The sequence below is a fragment of the Salarias fasciatus genome, chromosome 22 (assembly GCF_902148845.1).
Source record: "Salarias fasciatus chromosome 22, fSalaFa1.1, whole genome shotgun sequence".
Taxonomy (NCBI): domain Eukaryota; kingdom Metazoa; phylum Chordata; class Actinopteri; order Blenniiformes; family Blenniidae; genus Salarias; species Salarias fasciatus.
Genome location: NC_043765.1, coordinates 16478416 through 16498337, shown reverse-complemented (window position 1 = coordinate 16498337; position 19922 = coordinate 16478416).

Genomic DNA, 19922 nt, shown 5'->3' with positions numbered 1-19922 from the left:
AGATGGGGTATTTTAATGAAATCAGCCTTGCCGGTTCCCATCTGTGTGAGAAATGAATTTCACCATTTTTAAAATGAGGGAATTTACAATGAGACAGGCGAGAACGGAGGGAACCCCTGCAAGTTTTTTTTTTTTTTTTTTTTTTAACGCTCCTTTTTTCCTGCGACTCTCCTCGGCTCTTGTAGCTATTAGACTTTCACTGCATTTGTCTGTGTCTCCGGGAGCCTCTACGCCAGTCTTTTTCTTTCTCTTCGGTTGTCTTTAAGCTTCTGTCTTTTATGATGTTGCTTCTTCTGTTCTTAAAAAAAGGCTGACACATTGAAAACTAATTCATTGTGTTCTTAAAATTCAGATATCCTGTACCAAAATTACCTCATAGTTCAAAAAAGAAGTTGCAAAAACAAGACGTTGTTTCGTATTCATGTGTTCAGCGACACTCAAATATTTGATTTACTCAAGCATCACTGTACCACCAGTCAACCTTCATTTAGCCAGAAAAATCCCCCTGAGCTTCTAAACCTTCTAATTCAATATACTGTTGGTCTGGACTGGCAGCAGCACAGAGGCTTCCAAATCACACCGAATGTATAAAATCACAGCCGATGTGGAATTACGTTAAAGCCATCGTAAAGTGAAAATGAAACACTTACAGCCAGATGCCACTTCACCAAAATTACATTCAGGGTTTTCATTGAAAACTGCCCCTCAAGTGAGGAACATTTCATCTGAATAAAGAATACATACATTTATACCCATTTTACCCAAGTGGGTTTTTAATGAACCAAAATAAACTGGTTTTCAAAATAATTTTCTTTCCCAGCATTTATTATTTCAAGTGCGTTTTTACACAAAGTTAAAATGAAGATTAAGTGACGTTTAACTCCAATATAAATTTTTACAAGAAAGGAAGAAGAAAAAATATTCTCTAAATCTCTGAATGCCAAGTTTAATGAACAGAAGTTAAAATAGACAAGAGGGATCACAGCAGGACCCATAGAATAGATTGTTCTTTTTAAAGTCATAAATTCCAGACATAGCCACAAAAAACATATTATAATGTCAAATTCATCAAGAAGTCCAACATTAACCAAAGTTTTGTTTTTGTTTTTTTTTTAAATACAATTATTCAATGCATTTCATCGCTGTGAGAGGCAGATAGACTTTGTCCCCCTGCTGATAATAATTATTCCGGAGAAGAAGGGATGTGTTGACCAGATGGAGAGCAGATCCCTCCCATCTCCCCCAGCGAATCAAGACATGCGTTTATATCAGTGCTTTTGTTTTTCTTTGTGCCTGATTGCATTGTTACTCAGCGGACTGGAAGCCTTGCCGCACATCGAGTGTTTCAATCTGCCGTCGGCTCTTGCTTGTGTCGGCTGGAGCGGCGGGGATGAGTCTGCTCGGGAATGTGCATCTATGTTATGACCCCGGGGTCAGGGGTCAGCGGAGCCTCACCCCGCTGCACTGCGGCCGTCACTTCAGACGGCGTCCGCATCAAGCTGCCGCCGTTCGCTTTTTCTTCTGTCCACTGGCTGCAGCTGTTGCTGTCAAGGTTCACGTGTCCACAGGAATCAAAGCGTTTTGTTTTTAACTTCAGTTTGCTCCATGCATTTTCATTCTGACCCTCTCGGCGTTTATCAACCTGAATATCCTGTTTATTATTTTATTAATGAAGAAGGCAAAGTCATCATGACCTACAGACCCAGAATATTAAAGTAGGTTGAACAAAAAAGTCCTCAAAAGCAAAGCTGCAGCACATGTTGCTGAAGCTGTTGTTTCTACATTCGAAAAGGGAGTTTCTTTTAAAGTCTGTGTGTGTTTTTCTGACAGTTCTCCTTCACAGTGTGTGTGTGCTTTTGGGAATCAGAACTCACGCACCCCCTTTTCAAAACCTCATGAAACTGTGTAGTCTCTGCAACAGGGCGATCGCTCAGAAAAGACTGCGGACCGAACTGTTGACTTTTTGGAGACGTCAGTATTTTTCATCTGTCAGCAGCCTTGAGCGTGTCGGCGAGTGTTTGCGCGCCTGTTTTCCTGTACACAGGCGTCCGCGCCGGAGAAAAAAACTTCACTCCGGTTTTTCGTGAGGGACCGTATTTGCCGGCACATATGTGCACAGCGGCCTGTGTTTTCATAGGTGTGTTTTCAGGAAGGGAGCTGTCAGACATGATGACTAACGTCACCCTCATTATACACACAAGCACGCGCGCACAAATCACACACACACACACAAGTAAGTTGGCAGGTTAAGGCAGTTAGCTATACCTCGAAGACAGAGGAGTCATTCAGATGAACTGCACCTGCTTTTGAAGCAGCTTAACAGGCAATTACACATGCACACACACACACATGCACACGTACACACACGCAGATAGCGGAATTCAATTCCAGCAGGACATTGGGAAGTAGCCAAAAATAATTAGAGATATTATTTGCAAAGTGAAATAACAAAAAATGGAAGAGGGTGGGCTAGCACTTTGTAAAGAAAGAATCATGATAATCATCTGTATTTATTTTGTATTTGTTATGCGAAGGATACACATGCGCGCGAGTGTGTGTGTGTGTGTAAGACAAAAAGGCAGGTGATGTGTCTAATACACTCATTGCAGCAGCAATTAAAATATGTTAATGTGGAGGTGTCGGGGCAGAATCTGATAGGCTATGCTTAACTGCACTCACTGCTGATTGATAATGAATATACATGATTTGAGGCAACATTTGATCAGAAAATCACAAAACCGCACATATCAAAAGTTTTATGTGGATCAATACATGGGTGTGTGTGAGTGTGTGTGTGTGTGTGTGTGTTGTGAACTTTCAACAAACATGCAAGCCTGCATCTTCCTCCATAACGCTCATCATCAGGACTCGGGCTAGGTGCCTGGAAAATATGCAAATAATTTTTCTTCCAAAAATATGCTAATGAGTTTTGAGCAGAGAATTAATTAGACCTCCGTCGTTCTACAGAGATTCTACAAAACCGAGCAGCCGTCAGACTGTGTGAAGTGTGATTATGGGGTCATTTGCATATTAGTCCTATTAAGGGACATTAGCGGTCCTCCGGGCTATATTAGACCTAAGAAACTCTGTGTTTACTTGTTAGGTTAATGAGGGTTACGGAAGTTCAGCGGATCCAAAAAAACGGAGGTTTTTCAAAAGTCCGGCAGGAGCACGAACGACTCAGTCACTTATGGTTAAGTAAAATCTACACTGCGAGACAATTTGCCCTTAAAGTCCTTTAATAGTAACACTACAGCAACGATGCAGTTCGGCTGAAATACTGTTAATGAATGGTTTATTTTTTTGGTCATAGTTCAAAACATATCTAGTGGCTTATTTATGCATCCCCTATAAATTTGATGGAATAAACTAAAATATTACTGTTTTTTAATTATTACCAGTGTCCTCGATCTATATTTCACGTGTTTCTCATTCTGCTGAACACAAAACTGTAACTTTAGCGTTTGACGGTCGACTGTTCTGGTTCTTGCGTGTCAAACGTTTCGTGCTCGTCCACATCGTTGATCTCTGCTTTCAGCTGCGGCGGGCAGCTGTTTTCAGCTTTTAAAAAACCTCAGATAAACCCAATGGTCCGAGCGCTTCAAGGACCGAGAGGCAGACAAGGCTCCACACAAGCAGGTGAGCGAACTGGGTGGAACATTTAGCAGCTGAAACCGCAGAAACATCCCAACGGGTCAAGATCAGAATACAGCCGGAGTGCGAGTGAATTTATATTTGTCAGTGCGCAGCCTTGGAGATTAATGTACAATCCTGATATAAACCTTCTCAATTAGCACGACAGTAGGCAATGTGTAAAGAAGCTAAACGAAAAACAATTCAAGGCAGTGGTTCACAAACTACAGAACTAAACAACACATGGTGAAAGAGTCAAACCTAATTCACTGCAAAACCACATTGAAAAAAATAAAACACCCATCACCTGATCCCCAAACCAACAGAAATACATTCCATATCCGTGTACATTTGAAATTTTAAATATCATTCATGAAAATTAACAATACAATGAACTTGAACTTGAAAAAGAAGAAACGTTCACCTGATCCAAGCACATTGTTGAGTCTCCTAGTTACGATCTTGTGGCCTTCACCATGTGAAACTGCAAAACGTGAAGATGTTCAATAATGTCAGTATATTTTCTTAAAATGAGGCACATGGCTGTTTTCTCCAAATGGACATATTACAATATTTTTCAGACAGAAAACTACCTCATACACCGCAAATTTTAATATGAAATAATACGTTCGACTTGAGTGTTTACTCTGATTTCACATGTAGTTTGATTAAGAGCTCCTGTTCGATGGAGTACATGAGGTCTGAACTGCACACCGTCCGATTCAATATTGATATTACCGACACTGATTAATGCAGGTTTAAATGCGCCGCTCTACCTGTAAAGCACTCCTGAGCAGTTTAATGAGGCCACAGCTCCTCTGGCGGAGCCGCTGTGATTCCACTCCTTTCTGAGCTGTTTGAGGTGTGAAGCGAAGCGTCGCCCGGGAGGAGGTCGGACCCTCGGCAAACAGCCGCCGGGTAAATAAAAGGAATCGCTGACGCTGATTAGCATTCAGATATGCGCCTTAACAAGGTTGGCTTATCTCGTGTCTCGGTGTCATTATGTTCAGCAGCTCAACTCTCTCCGTCTGTCATTTAGCAAGTTTCAGGTCAGTGGGCTCCGAGCGGGCTTTTCAGCGGCACACGCTCATTCAAATTACCGGCAGGAAATGTAGACATGAATGATAACCAGCGACAGGCGCCGCACTCATCGAGAGAGAGCAAACAACATGCACTGATATCCCTGTGTGTGTGTGTGTGTGTGTGTAAAGGTGTGACAAAGAGAGCCATTAATTATGCTTTTCTGTAATCTGGTGTGAATGAACTTGTGTGTGTGTGTGAGTGTGTGTGTGTTTGTGTATACTGGTAGGGGAGGGGGTTAATCGGGGGCTCAGCATAATGCTGTGGTGTGTGTTGGGGGAGGATAAAATGAATCATTACTACAACATGAATCATTACTAAAGTCTGCCATTACAGCGACTTCAGGGCCTGAACTTTTAAAGCTGAATTAGAGAAAATGGATTCAAGTCTCTTTTGAGGGGGGGGGGGGGGGTTGTTGTTTGTCAGCTATTGTCGTGTCGTTGTTTTTGTTGTTGCTGCAGCTCATTTGAATTAACATTTTCAATCAAGTCCAATAAACACAGGAGGTTGTGTCTTTCACTTTTTTCTTTTCTTTTTTTTTTTTTTCCCCCGTAAATGAAAAGGAGTCATTTGTGAGATTAGGCAGCGTCACGGCACTCGAACGCCGAGGCCTCTGGTATCACCGCGCAATTAATCCGCTTAGCTTGGAACATTCCTGCCAGGCTTCGGGTGGCGTTCTCACGCTGGGTGAGGAGCTGTACATCGCCATCTGCGGATGGTAACTGGCAAAAACAGAAACACACCAATAAATCAGGCTGAAATGCCATTTTACTCGCACTTTATTATTTCATCTGACATCATGTTAGTCATTTTCTGTTTCCGAGGCGGAGTTTTTTTTTCTTCTTTTTTTTTTTTGCCACCGCAAATCAGCGGTGAACGATGTTCCCGTCCTGGCAAAGTTATTTCCCAGCTGACATGAGAGTCGTGGCACCAACTGCCAGGAGTAGTTAGCGCTCGCAAGTGAGTTATGTTGTAAAACGGGGGGGAGAAGGTGTAATTAGGATTCACTCTGAGCGGAAAATACAAAGACGGGTTGTGTTGACGTCTGTCGCTCCGAAGGTGAAAATCCTCCATTAACCAGAATTCTTCGCAACCTGCTCCAAAGCTGCTTCACAAACAGCTGCTTTTAGATTCGTCTGACCTGAAGCGAAGCCTGGATTGTGAAAAAGCTCCACCAGATGACATGATCTACACTAATTTACAAATATATAAATGGCTTTCAGAACACAAAGTCCTTATAAGAGCTATAATTCCCACCTTGTGGTTGTTTGATGAATCATTTCATTTATGACTGCGGCTCCATGACCTTTCAGTGTGTTCAGACTGTTACATGTAGTGAGAACTGCTCCTCGGTGCAATAAAAGGGATTAATTTTAAGCCTTTTGGGGAGACTGCACTCACTAATTTGAGTCAATTTGTAAAATAGGGTGACCATGACCTTCGACCACCAAAATCTAATTTAGTCTATTTTAAGTGAGATTAAATATGCATGTCAAATTTAGAAAAAAACACCAAAGTGTCCTGGGAATTAAATTAAATTAGCATGAAATTTTAATTTTTTTCTTTTTTTTTTTACTTCTGGTCATTAACATCATGATCAGTGATGAACATTCTTTTTTTCCAAATTTGGAAAAGATAAGGCCTTCAACGGGCACGTTAGTGTGTGTGTGTGTGTGTGTGTGTGTCCTGTGAAGTCTCCCAGCCTTTCACTCACAGTCGGCTGGGATCAGCTCCAGCACCGTGCGACCCTGAGATGGATAAAGTGGAAGATGGATGGACGGAAAACGTCTGCAAAGTGTTTGTGAGACAGAGAACAAAATAAGCTGGAGCTCTCCACAGGCTGAAACTCAAACATTTTGCCAGAGGTGCCGATATGGAGACATCATTATTTACACAAGTAAAATAATAATTATAATAATATTCAGACATTGGGCAGGGAAAATGTTGAGTGAAACGTTGCTCTCCTTCTCAAATGATTGACCACCGTCTCTCTTACTGTGAAAATGTATGGCGCTGCAGTGATAGCAGCTTTCATGACCCCCATTTCAGGAAGTTCCCAGGAAAACGTCTTCTTTGAAATATGAACTCATATGAACTCCCAACCTGCTTCCTTAAGAAAGACCCCACTGTGATGCATTTATTCAGTTGTCTCTGTGCTCCCATGCTGTACGCGTGAACTCCTGGCTGCGAGTAAAACTTAGTGAAACTTAAAATAGACCTCAAGACTATTGTTGCTGTTTTGTTTTTTTTTCTTCTAAAAATTACACTACAAAGTGTCAGAATTCTGCCATGTCTCAATAAAAGTAGATGCAATTTGCAATTTGTCCACCTTGATTAATACTTCTTCATCCTCGGTGTCTGATTTAAGGTCTAAAGTCATCTAAACCTTTGCACATGTAAAGGTTCTTCGACCGATTATGATCATTTGAAACATGTTTTGTTTTTATGAACATTCAGAGTTTTCATGGTTTAAAAGGCCGCCACTCTGGACTCATCTCCACCCTGCTTCTTTAGGTTTCTTCTGGCTTTTTACACCAAAGATATCCGACACCACTATCAACAGAAAGCTACAGTATATATGTCATCTTGATGAATCTGTCATTTAGTGAATTTAATAGTTCCATCATCTCTATCAAGCACACACACACACACACACACACACACTTCGTTGGAGTTCCTTATTATTTACATCCGTACCATGCCAAGTGGAAAAGTAGTGACTATGCAGATGTCCCCGTGTTTATGTGTGTGTATACCTCGTAATCTGACCAGGGAATTCAATTATGTCGTCGTAGAAACGAGGATTAGGTTATGGCATGTTTAGCAATGGTCAGTTAGTGCTGCTGCCATGTGTTAGCAGGACTTCCATGAGTGGAGGAATACAAGCAAGGCAGAGGTGCACGTGGAGGAAGAAAGTGATACAAGTGCTAAAAAAAGGAGCAGTTGAAAAAAGAAACAAAAGAAATAAATATTTATAAGAACCTCCTGACTGAATGTCTACTCCAATATCTAACCTGTTGAGAACAGAGGAGTAAAGGAGAGTATATTTTTAAAAGATCAAGAGTGAAAAGCCTTTCGGAGTGCCAGATGCATGCGAGATCAGTAGCTTGTTGGTGAAATGTCTGAAACAACTCGACTCGCACAGGCCGAAGCAGAGGGTGGGGCAAGGAGGCAGAAACGAGGGGAAAAAGAAAAAAAAAAAAGAAACGGGGGGAGAAGAGAAGTGAAACAGTCATCAGACTTCAAAGGCTCCTTTTATCCGATCTGTTTAGAATTTTAAATCGTCAGTCCAGATCCAGCAAAACAAAAGATGAAACGATAATCCGATAATCGTTACAATGTTTCACAGAGGGGAAATATTTCAAAATATATTTATGTGTTTACATGGTCGCTGGAGTGAAATGTGCTTAAAGCATGATAAAATGTTTAATTTCAATTTAAGCGGATTTGTGCTTGTTCTTTTTGTTTGTTGGATCAGAGTTTCTTTCTCTCTTTTCTGGTTTCGGGGGCATCTGCATTTATGTGTGCGTGAGAGCCAGAGAGAAAGCGAGAGTTAATGGAATAAAGAGCCATTGTTTGCATGTGTGTTTGTGTACTCTGCATGCTGTATACATTGCATCTCATCTGGCTCTGCCGTACACAAAACTGACAGTTTCCATACTCAAAAAGAGTCATTTAGTGCACATAATCAGATTTTAAATGCAGGCGGCTACCGTCACTCCCCATGTTTTTGGATGAAATTTAACATTTTGGAGGTGGCCACACACTGACTCAGTCCTCTCATCTCACTGTCTGCTCATCTCTATGTTTCTTTACTACGCCGTAACACATTTCAAAGTAACATGGCACCGTATTGGAAACGCGTTTTTGAACAGCCAATTATTAATATTCATCATACAGTTACTATTGCGAGAGCGACTCATTACTATCTTAATTCAAATGGTAGAAGAGCGTCTGTCTCTCTCTTGGCTTCAGCGTCCCCAGACGTTAGCCTCCTCCCACATGTCTTCACATAAATATTTATCTTTCTCTGCATTCTGCTCATAATGTATTTATGAAACCAGTGAAAAGACTGGATTTTTTTGACTGATTGACCCAAAACGTCAGCTGGGCTTGATGAAGGTATTAATGTCTAGATATTCTCAGTCAGAACGGAAAGATTTGTTCTCTGAGGCTGCGAGAAAAGAGTGGCGCCGTTTTTTGGGGGGGGTTTTTTTACAGCTTTGGTTTGGAGGGTTCTCGCAGCTTGTTCTCAACACATCGTTTGGGCAGAACGTCCTTCTCTTGTGGTCAATAGATTTCACTTACAGAGCACGCGGCCTCAGTAAACTATTGTGCAATCGGCCAGAAGTTTTGGTGTGGTCGATGTGGAAAAAGCCACCTAAGAAACTCAAACACAGAAATAACTTTGTTCTCGTTTCTGCCACCTTGACAAACCAAATGTGTTCCTCTGATCTGGTGAAGTGTGTGTCTGCCTTTAGTCATGACACCGGCTTACAGCAACAATGCAAAAATCACAGCTACATGGATGAGGGCTGCAGGATGTACTGCAAATTTATCGTCATCAAAACATCAATATTCACAATACGGTGTACATGAACCTGCCTGAACTGCATTAAATGTTTCAATGCACGGCACATTCATGCTCAGCATGAATTTTATTTATTTGGCCAATCAGACGGAGTCCTGCTGAGTCTTATATTGTACCTCACTTCATTATGTCAATGTTACATCAAACCTTGCAGCAGAGGGGCAATTCACAAGAATAAAAACACAAAAACTCAAGGGAAACTGCTCTGCGTTTGAAAAGCTGCTCCGGGAAACAAGACATTTATGTGCTTTAAAAAAAAAAAAAAAGACCTAAAAATGTGGGAAAAAAACGTGCAAGTCATATTTAGATCACACACACCATTACTGGCTACTGTCTGTTGAACTAAAACCATCTAGCCCAGATAGAGAGGACGTCTTTAGAAAACTAAAAGCATCACACAATTCACTTTTCCACCTCTTCCAGTTAAGCGACTCCAATATTCAAAAGGAAAGAACTCGGAAGTCGATTCAACTTTGCACTTTTTTCAACAAACTTGTCCAACGCTGCTTTCAAATTCATTGAGACATTCGCACGACTCCAACGCAGTTTGTTATGCAGTCAACAGGGAGGGTAATTGTTAGTCTCCTCATCATTTACAGTCCCGCTCAACATTTCTGGCAAAAATGGAGAAATATTATCACAAATACATGCAAATGAACCAATAGTGCATCATCTGAATATTGAGGAAAAGCTCCAAATTTACTGAGAAAAACAACAACAAGACAGAAGAAAAAAAAAAAAAAAAAAAGAACATTCAGTGAAATAAACAACCCAAATGAACTGTTCTCGTTCTGGCGTTCCTCACTCCTATTTGATAGTTTAATCTCAAAAAGTTAAGTTTCCTAATGTGTTTGTATCCGTCTAGAAGATTCTTGCACTTAACTTGTCTGCTGGTACTTTCTGCCACTTCTCCACTGTGATGGTTTTGTCGTCGTCCATTCCGTCAATGCGACGGCAGATCTAAGACGTCAACTACAGTTTTCATTTGGATTTCAGGTTTCACAGCTCAGATCTGATTGGTCGGTCGTTTTCAATTCAACCCCTCCTCTCAGCTGCTTGATGCATTTTTTGTTGTTGTTTGTTTTCAATTTATTTCATATTTCTTTGAAAGTATTCAGTACTTCCGGTAAAAAGGGCAGCATGCAGCCCCTCAACCTGATGGTACCTCCACCATGTTCGGTGGAGCAGGGATGGAAGAAAACAAATCACCAAATATATCACTGTAAAGTAGTTGCTGTATCTTTGTATTTTGTTCATATAGACATAAACCTCACACCATGTAATGTCCGCTACATTTAAAATCATTGGTCATGACTGAATACGCCCCATAATCTGAATTATAATATAAACAATCTTAAATTATGTAGTCAATAAAATGGTTTCTTAAAGAAATCATCTTTATTGTCGATCATGGTGTGATTTAACTAGAATTTCAGAGAAATTGTGACTTGAACTGAACTTGAACTAAGTTGTCATTCAGTGCAATTCAACAATCCACACACCATTCATATTTTAAAGCAATAGAGGAGTTAAACTTCTCACCCTGTCTATTAAATGAAACTGAATTCCTCAAACCATCAAGTTGGTCTGAGTCTTTTAAACACTGCTTTGAGGTTTTGTGGTCCGTCTGTGACAGTTTTTACGAACACTGTTGCTCAGTTGAGCTTTTCTTCAGGAGAATGGATCTTATTGAGTCCTACTCTGTTCATCATTCAGCTCTTTAGATCTTATGTTTGACGCTTTTTCCTGAATTCACAACAAGTTTTGTGAGTTTCCCACATTGAGCTTCACGAAAACGACAAACAATATAAACCAGTGAAAAGGGATTTAAATGGTCCTCTGTAAAGAACTTGTAACATTTGAAGTTGCCTGTTTTCACTACTGCATTTCTAAAGTTCTCTGACCTTCGTTGTCTTCAGTTGTGAAAGAAAGAAACAGGAAAAGATTTTTTTTTCAGGGTTATTCAATTTTAATAAACGACTATGCTTAGAATATATTTTACAAGTGTTTGTTATTTTTTTGATGATTGAGGACATTCTGTTATATTAAACTATCTTCTTACATAATTGGTTCAGGAGTGTATTTTTTTAAAACCACCACTTTACTTAAAAATAAATAGAATAAGAGGTGACAGTAATTCTGAAATTTTATTGCTTAAAAATGTCCCCCAAAAACCAACAGATTTTTTTTTGTTCTGCAGCTCTGAGCAATCATTGAGAAATAAACCGATTAATTCAGCTTTTGTTTTTCGTTTCCTTCTTTACTGTAAACAGTAAATATTATCCATGCATCGTCATTTACATGGAAACCGTCGTTCAGATAATGTGCGTCTCAAAACACCATGTAATCTTGCATAAAGTGGACAAGGTCAGCGTTCCCACTCTTGGGGTCAATCACATGTTGTGAGGGCAGCCTGGTGCCCGAGGGGCCGAACGCGAGAGGCAGAACGAGGAGGAAAAGGTGGAAAACTGGACATGCCAAAGAGGAGAGAGTTATAGGCTATTAAAAATAGCAAAGAACAGCATGTTTCGAGGCGGGCATTATGCGGCTTATGTCCCACACACACACACACACACACACACACTCTTCAGGACATTGCTATTGGCGTGAGTTGCTCAGCAGATCAATGGGAAACTGCCTCTGTGGCCATGGAGTGCCTCAGCCTGCGCAGCGCTGAAAAGTGAGTCCGCTGGTGTTCAGAGGCCCCCGTGCACGTGTCCGAATGCACAAAGCGTGCACGTGCGTGCGCGTCACTTTAGCTCCCAAACCTCAGTGAATACATCACAGCATTATGCTGTCATGGAGCCCGAGGCGGTCGTCCCCCCGCAGCGGAGGTCAACACTCACCGAAGAAATGATATGAGACGGGGGATGAAAATTTCAATCACACAAGATTATGCTGATACCAGTGAGAGCTGGGGATGCAAACATCTGGCCTACGGGCCAAATCCAGCCCACCACTTGGTACAAACATGGTAGAAAACAAGAGAACCCAACGCAAAAACAAAAATAAAGTTGAGGAACAGGTGGCAGCGATGCAGCAAAAACAGCTTCTCTATCGCTACAAACAATGAAGCATCATGGGAGCAAAAACAAGTTAAAGGCAAAGGACAGAACAGGCTCTGTGTTGGTGTTCTGCACAAAAGGCTGCTCTTTATAAACCATGAAGACACATTCAGAAGTTGGAAAAAAAATGACACAAATATAGAAGATAAGACAGAAAAACGATGCAGAATCATTTTCATCCTGAAAGGAGAAAATGCCTCTATTAATCATCCTGAAATCAAAATGATCATCCAAACTACTCTACATGTACGTACACACACACACACACACACAGACACACCACACACCACATACACACAACACACACACTCAATGACTTTTTTATTTAATTTCAAGATCATTTTATTAAAACCCATGGATAGATTTGTTTTGCACAAAAAAGAGAAAATTAGATTGGGTTGTTTTTTTAACTGGGGCAAAAAACAACAACATAATCTTGTGGATTAAATATTATTTACACTTTCTAAGCAATTTGTTCTAAAGTATCTCTAATACCAATGATGAGCTGAAGTGAGAAGATCTGACACAAAAAGTGAAATCTGCAGTGAAATGAAAACCATTTCTATCACTTGTGTCCCAAACGCTGCAGTCCAGATGATTGCGGCTCACCTCACCAGAGCCATCATAATTACCGCCTCTATAAAGAGCCATTATCAGAGCTATGCTAATAACTTGGCGAGCGCAGCGGTTGTTACGGCGTGCTGGTGGGATATACTATCCCAGTATTTTATTTGAAGCGGCTATGTAATTCCGACAACTGCTGAACCACTTCAACAGAAACTAATCAGCCAAAAACTGCAGCTACGGATACGTAAAGCGAAAAAGAGATTGGCGGTTTATAATATTGAAAATAAATACAAACATCACTTTGACATATCCACCAGGGAAAAGAAAATGGATGGCAAGGACATTTTATAGTCACAAAAAGAAATGTCCACGAAAGGTGAGATTTATCCATTAAAAACTGTGCTTCAAAACAAACATTCCGTCTTTTAGACGATTAAATTTTCACTTGAGTTGTAAAAATGTTCAGAATCCTACTGAATGCAGGCAGTGCGGTTCAAACGCGAGGCCAGCTATTTGTTTTTTTTATTCTAGTGAAGATGTCGGTCTGAAAAGATGCACAGATTGATGGTTGAAAGGGCGGCAGTGGCTGAATGCGTCCCTGCCAACGTACACGCTCGCCGTATGCAAACATACATAATCACGTTCTGTAAATGCTCATGCCTCGAGTTGGCACCGGGGACAGAGGCCGCCTTTGTCATCTCCGCCGTCGCCCTGTGCGTTTCTATTTCTGTCGCCCGCCCCGGTCTTTGAAGTGGTCGAACCATTGCGTGTTAGTTTTGATGCTCTAATGAATGGACTGTTTTCATGTGACGCACTGGAAAATGGAAACTCTGATTCTTTCTCCCAGTGTCTTCATCTGTCTTGGTATTTCTGTCACCCCGCAGCAATTCTCCTCGTTTGCCCTGTCACCTTCGATCACTTCGGCCCATTGCTTTTATTTTTATCGTTTTCGGTTCTGTAATTACATCTGTCCGAACATCATCTCCTGCTTTCTTTTTTTCCTCTACTTGCTGATTCTTCCCATTTCCCTCCTCTTGTATCATTATCTTTACTTTGCTTGTTGTCTTTTATTTATACTCTCATATATATTCCCTCACTGTGTACTTCTTGTGTTCACCGTTAACCTAAATGGCAATTTGAGTTCCCGCATATCCCTCGCTGTTGGGGACAGTTGTGTGTCCGTGTGCGTGGTTTTCTTCCCGTAACTGCGTGATTCTTTCAGGGCGACCCTGCAGGACGTCATGCTGTGCTTATCATTATGTTTGCGGAGCAGAACCTCATCAGTGGCTTCTAATGATCGAAAATGATCAAAGAGGGGAAAAGATACAAACAGAAAAATAACAGCTCTGTAGTTTAATCTTGTGGCCGGATTGGCACAAACTATTTAAATTACTTATATTCACTGTGTTGCATATGCATTGGTATTTTTTTCTTAAGGGAATATTACATTAAAAGAATTTGAACCTTTTTCCTCAAACAATGTTTCCTTGTGATGTTTTTCTGTCCACTTCTCTCCTGTTGACTTGTTTTACATTGTTGGACATCTGTTTAGTAGTTGTGGCTTTGCTTTAATGTCAAATTTGATTCGGTTTCAAGGCCACTAAATGCCGTTCCAAAGATACGGGATCGTAACTTGTAACGATCACCGACAGGAGTTCCTTTTCTTTTTGCCGCCGAGCTGAACGCACCGACAAGACCTTGGGTGTGCACTAAACATGTTGCTTTTCATTATGTTTGAACAAGAAGTGTTGAGCGAAACCATAAAACACGCTTTATTACTTCAAAATACATAGGCGTATTTATTTATCTTGGTCTCTCCTTCGCCGAGGAAAGGGACAGAGGCTGGAGCCAAACCCAGCTGAACTACGGTAACGCTCCACTGTTCTGACACTTTCTTACAGAACCGGCCAGTTCCCAAACTTTCCACACTTGTCATCGGTCCAGGTCTGTGAGTATGCATGTATGTGCACAAGAAAGAGGAGAAGAAAGAGGGCCTGTGTGTGTGTGTGTGTGTGTGTGTGTGTGTGTGTGTGTGTGTGTGTGTGTGTGTGTGTGTCTGTGTGTGTGAGTGGGAGAGATTGCGTTCCTCCTGTGTTTTGTGATTACAGTTGTCTCCTCTACCTTCGGGGTTGTTGTTTTTGTCCGTCAGCCAGCGTATAAAAGCTGTAGGTTTACACACAGACAGAATGCGTGTACAAATGCGCGCACACACAAAAATCACACACACTAAAGACCTCTGTGGCACAGCAGCGCACATTCATGGATGGCCGCCAATAATTCATCTATACTACAATATTACTCATGTAGAACGCATACGTACACACACACACACACACACACACACACACACACTAACACATGGCAAATCCATTAGTGGCTCTAAGCTGCAGACACTCAAAGCTTTGTAGTAATAACAGCTGCTTTTGTCGAGGATAATAAAAGGTTTATAGTAATGAAATGTCTTAACATTTTTGACTGAAGCTTTTAAAGTTCTTAGGTACACATGCACAGCAGCAGACAGACGGCAACGCAGAAATAAAGTGGGGGATTCATTAAATGTTTGATTAATGATTGCAAAAAAAAAAACAAAAAAAAACTGTATTTTTGCCTGAGACAGGAAATCACCCACATATTCATCTCACCTTAATGAGTTTACAGTCGTCTATGGAGCTCAGCGGGAGTCGTACTTTTTGATAATTTTGCTCAATCTAATTATGAACTGAACCACAAAGAAACTATCTTATTTTCTGTAAAATACCTTTAAGGAATGTCAAAGATAATACACTGCATTACTGCATTGTTGTTAGGAGTCTAAATACAACCTTTCACGGATAAATCTCATAAAACCTCTGCGTTCCCAGGAGGCCGTTTGCATCGTCCATGACCAGTACGCTTCCGCTGTGCATTTTGATTTGTGCGGCACTGCTGCATGTATGTGCGTGTGCCAAGGACATGTAGGGAGTGGAAAAAAAAACAATAAACAGAAGTGAAATGTGAGGCGCGCCACCAGAAATAAACATTCGGTAGGAGTGCTCTTAGTTTTGTGTGTAAATCTGGAGAAAGGTAGTTGTCAGACAGAATAAAGCGAACACATCTGATGGTGTGGCTGTTTACACTCTCACCTCACAGAAGGAGAAACTGTTTGCATGTTATACCTGTGCCTACCTTCAGTCTGATAAACTGATGCTACAGATGGATTTAAGGATTGCTGGATCCCAGCATCAAACAGATCCCTTGATATCTGTTAATTGATATCTGATTATGGTTTCACACAGTTTTAGTCACACACCGAGAGTTGAAGAGAGGAGCTGAAATGCTGCCCTCTTTCTCATCTCCTGAACTATCGCTGCATGACGTTGTTGTGCTTGTCGGATTGTCAGATTTATAAAGTTAAAAAAAGAAAAAAATGTCAGGCAGAACTCCTCCGATTCCCGGTGAGACGTGTGCGGATTTCAAACTCTGCCTGACAATCTGACAAGTAATTCTAATTTCTTAGAGACACCTTTTGGCTGTTTTCACAACAACAATAATACTGCATCGGAATTCTGCCTCCTCATTGATTTCCACGCAACATTATCACAGCAGGGTGCTGACAGGGCCCATCGCAAAGCAATAATAAACTGCTGCTCAGTGTTTTCGGTCTGATATCCTTCCAAACTCATGAATGTTTTACTTCCACTCAGCTTCCTACACCACATGTCACATTTTCACATCCAAACCAGAGCGGCCTCCTGCTATTTAAGCACCGAGTAGCCAAGACCGGCCAGCAGAGCGCACACAAACAAATAATGCTGTGGCAACTAAACTTTACAGCCTCGAGTGAAAACAGAGACAGGTCTGATGCTACAGAATCAAATAAAACATGAAGCTTTTAGTACTTTTCTGATTAAAAAAGTTTCACGTGTCTGTAGTTGTTTTCTTTAATACGCGTTTTACAGCACACACTTTGTTTTTCCCTCTAAATTCTGTGACTGATGACAGTTTTCTGCAGGTAATCAGTTATCTATAATGGATTACACACGCGGCCTCAATTTACAAGCTTTTTTTTTTTTTTGCTGGTTCTCGAGAAAAATCTGCAAAGCAGAAATGGGGATAATTCATTTTCAGGGCTGTTTGCGTCTCGAACCGACATCGTTAATTCTGCCGCGGCGACTCTTCTCCTGCAGTTCGGTCACAGCTTGTTGGGTCTTTCAGAGGTGCAGTTTGTTCCCAGTCTGCGCTGCCATCATCAGCGCTGCTTTCACACACACATACACACACACTCGTCACCTTGTCTCACCCGCCCGAATCATGTGGGAACTCAGTGGATGTTGACTGCACTTTTAAAAAGAACCCTCCCCCCCCTCCGGTCCCCCCTTCTCTGTTACATCCCGTCAGTTTGTGACGCTCCATACATTTCGGCGGTGACTCCATGATGAAGTGTTGCAATTTACTCATGCGGCGCGCCTCCCATCTTGTCCTCAGCGAGAGTTAACGCTTCCCAGCATCTCTCAGAATGACTTCAAGCAATCCCCCGCTCTGATCCCAGACCGACTTGTTGCTTTTTAGCCGGCCCTGCGTGGGCGGAGAGAGCAGCAGTCAAAGCATGACAGCGAGATTTGTTCCTATCAAGAAAAAGTGAGTCATGCTCCTCGGTCAACATGCAACGTGTCTGAAGGTTGCGATGCATTGTGGACTTATGCGGTCGTGGGCGAAGAAATTCATACCCTTCTTGTGAGAGATGGCGCCTTTTATGATTGCCAACTTACAGTAAAAAAAAAAAAAAAGAACAATTTCTCTGGCTCAATTTATTAGACACTCATCTGAAATTGGGCAGAAACGTTTGTTTGGAAGCACTGAAAATGCCTCAATTTCATTTTTATTTCACTTTCGAACCCTCTCAACAGAAGACGTACGAGTTTGGTGAGAAGTCCAAGACACTGAAAGAATTACTCAACCATAAAGCGTACAATAAAAAAAAAAAAAAACCTTTACAGATAAGAGAAGCATCAGTGTGGATGGATTCTACAAAGACATGGATGATTCAGAAACCCTTTTATTTTAGTTTTTGTGCAGCTCTCTCCAACACCAGCAAAATGCTCTCTTTTTCTAACATCTTGACATCAATTCTGATCATGATCAATAAACCGCTCATGGTATCAAGTGTAACGATCCTAATCCTAAAAGCTGCTCTCATTCAGGGTTTCTTGTTTTGTTGCTCTCAGCAGAGATCACCTGTCATTTTCTGCACAGATTTGCACAACACCACCTAATTTGAGCTCTGCCATCATATCAAGAATAATCACTGCGAATTAAATCTTGAAGCACTGGTCAGGAGACCCCGTTTCCCCACAGATTTCCTCCTCTCCTCTCCGTTTTTGAGCGCTGAATGTCAGAAATGCCGCGTGGTGATTTTATTACCGTTAACACTCTTCAGCGAGAGCGGGGCTGTGAGCTCAGTCCCAGCCACACGTTTTATTAACGTAAAGCGAGAAGCGAAGTCATGTTTGACATGTGGTTTGAATCCAGCCGGAGTCCTTGAGCGCTACAATCAGAAACAGCAGTCGGTGAACGACACACAAAAATCGACACCTATTCTTGAACAACGCCGCCCGATTTCTCTTTCAAGCACACAGGTATAACTTGTGTATAATGACAGGTTTGTTCATCTGGCTCCAATCATGGATTTATGATTCCTGTTGTGGAGGCGAGCAGACCGGACGCTCATGAGGGTGTTATGGGCCAGACAGGCAGATTTGGAAATATTACTCATGTAATCCCCGTTTCAGTGAGAAAACTCCACCGCTGCCCTTTTTTTTTTTTTTTTTTCATTTTACAACTTGACAGTGTTTACCACATGCAGCCCAAAGTGTCATTAAAATACAAGTCTAAACGGCTTGACTCCAACACGTGTGTGTGTGTGTTATTATTGCAGGACAGAGTTCGAGGGGTTGACTGGACGCCAGGGTCAACTGAATCACCCTGCGAACACAGGAGACAACTGGTCTCATGAAAGAACCACTCGTTTTTATGACATTTACAGCACCACAGGTTTAAAATCATGCAGACATTCATCACTTCTCCCAAAACTTAGCAGCACGATCTGAATCCCTCACGTTGATTGTATTTCTGAGATAATCATGCGACCTTGGCCAGTTAGAATCAAGGACTCCTCCAGACGTTTATAGCGTAAAAAGTTCAGATCAGATCATTTCTTGATGCTTCTCTGCTGAAAACATCTGCCATCATTATTTTATTCTGGGTCCCGACGCCGTCACGTCCAGTCACAAAGCCGTTTCCATCCGAGATTATGGATTTCATTTAAGTAGTTCTTTTCCATTGCTTCAGCTGTCCCCAAAGCACTTTACAATGTTAGGCTCACACACACACACACACACACACACACACACACCTTGCTCAAGGACACTGGACAGAGAGAGGTGGGGTATCAAACCTGAAACCTTATGGTTCAATGTGATTATACCGATTGGTCAAGACTGAACAGACCATCAGATGAACCAGGTCCGTCAACTGAGCCTCAGCCATTCATGTCTGTACTTTAAAAACTTGTGCTGTTTTCTACATATAATTATTATGGAACTATTCTTGTGTCTCTCCACTCTGAACACAGCAAGACTCAGACGCTTGTTCTTTTGCTCATCCCAGATAATTTCAGTAAATCAGATTTTTTTTTTTTGTCGAGAGCAGAAAAAAAAAACCCTCCTTCATATATCATGTAGGGTTGGATCCACAGCATTTTTCAAAGTTAATGAACTAATTTCTCTCCATAAATTGTGCACTGTAAACATTAATTTGAGGTTGGACATGTTCCCTTGGTTACACTGTTCTCTTCAGCGTCTGCCTCTTCAGTACAATTAGTCAAGAAACTATTTAGCTTTGGTAATCGTCAATTTTTATATTAAAAAAAGCATACAGAAATACCCCCAAAATCAAATGACTCCAATAGTTTTGAATCGTAAACTAACCTTCCTCTTAAAGAGAGCAAT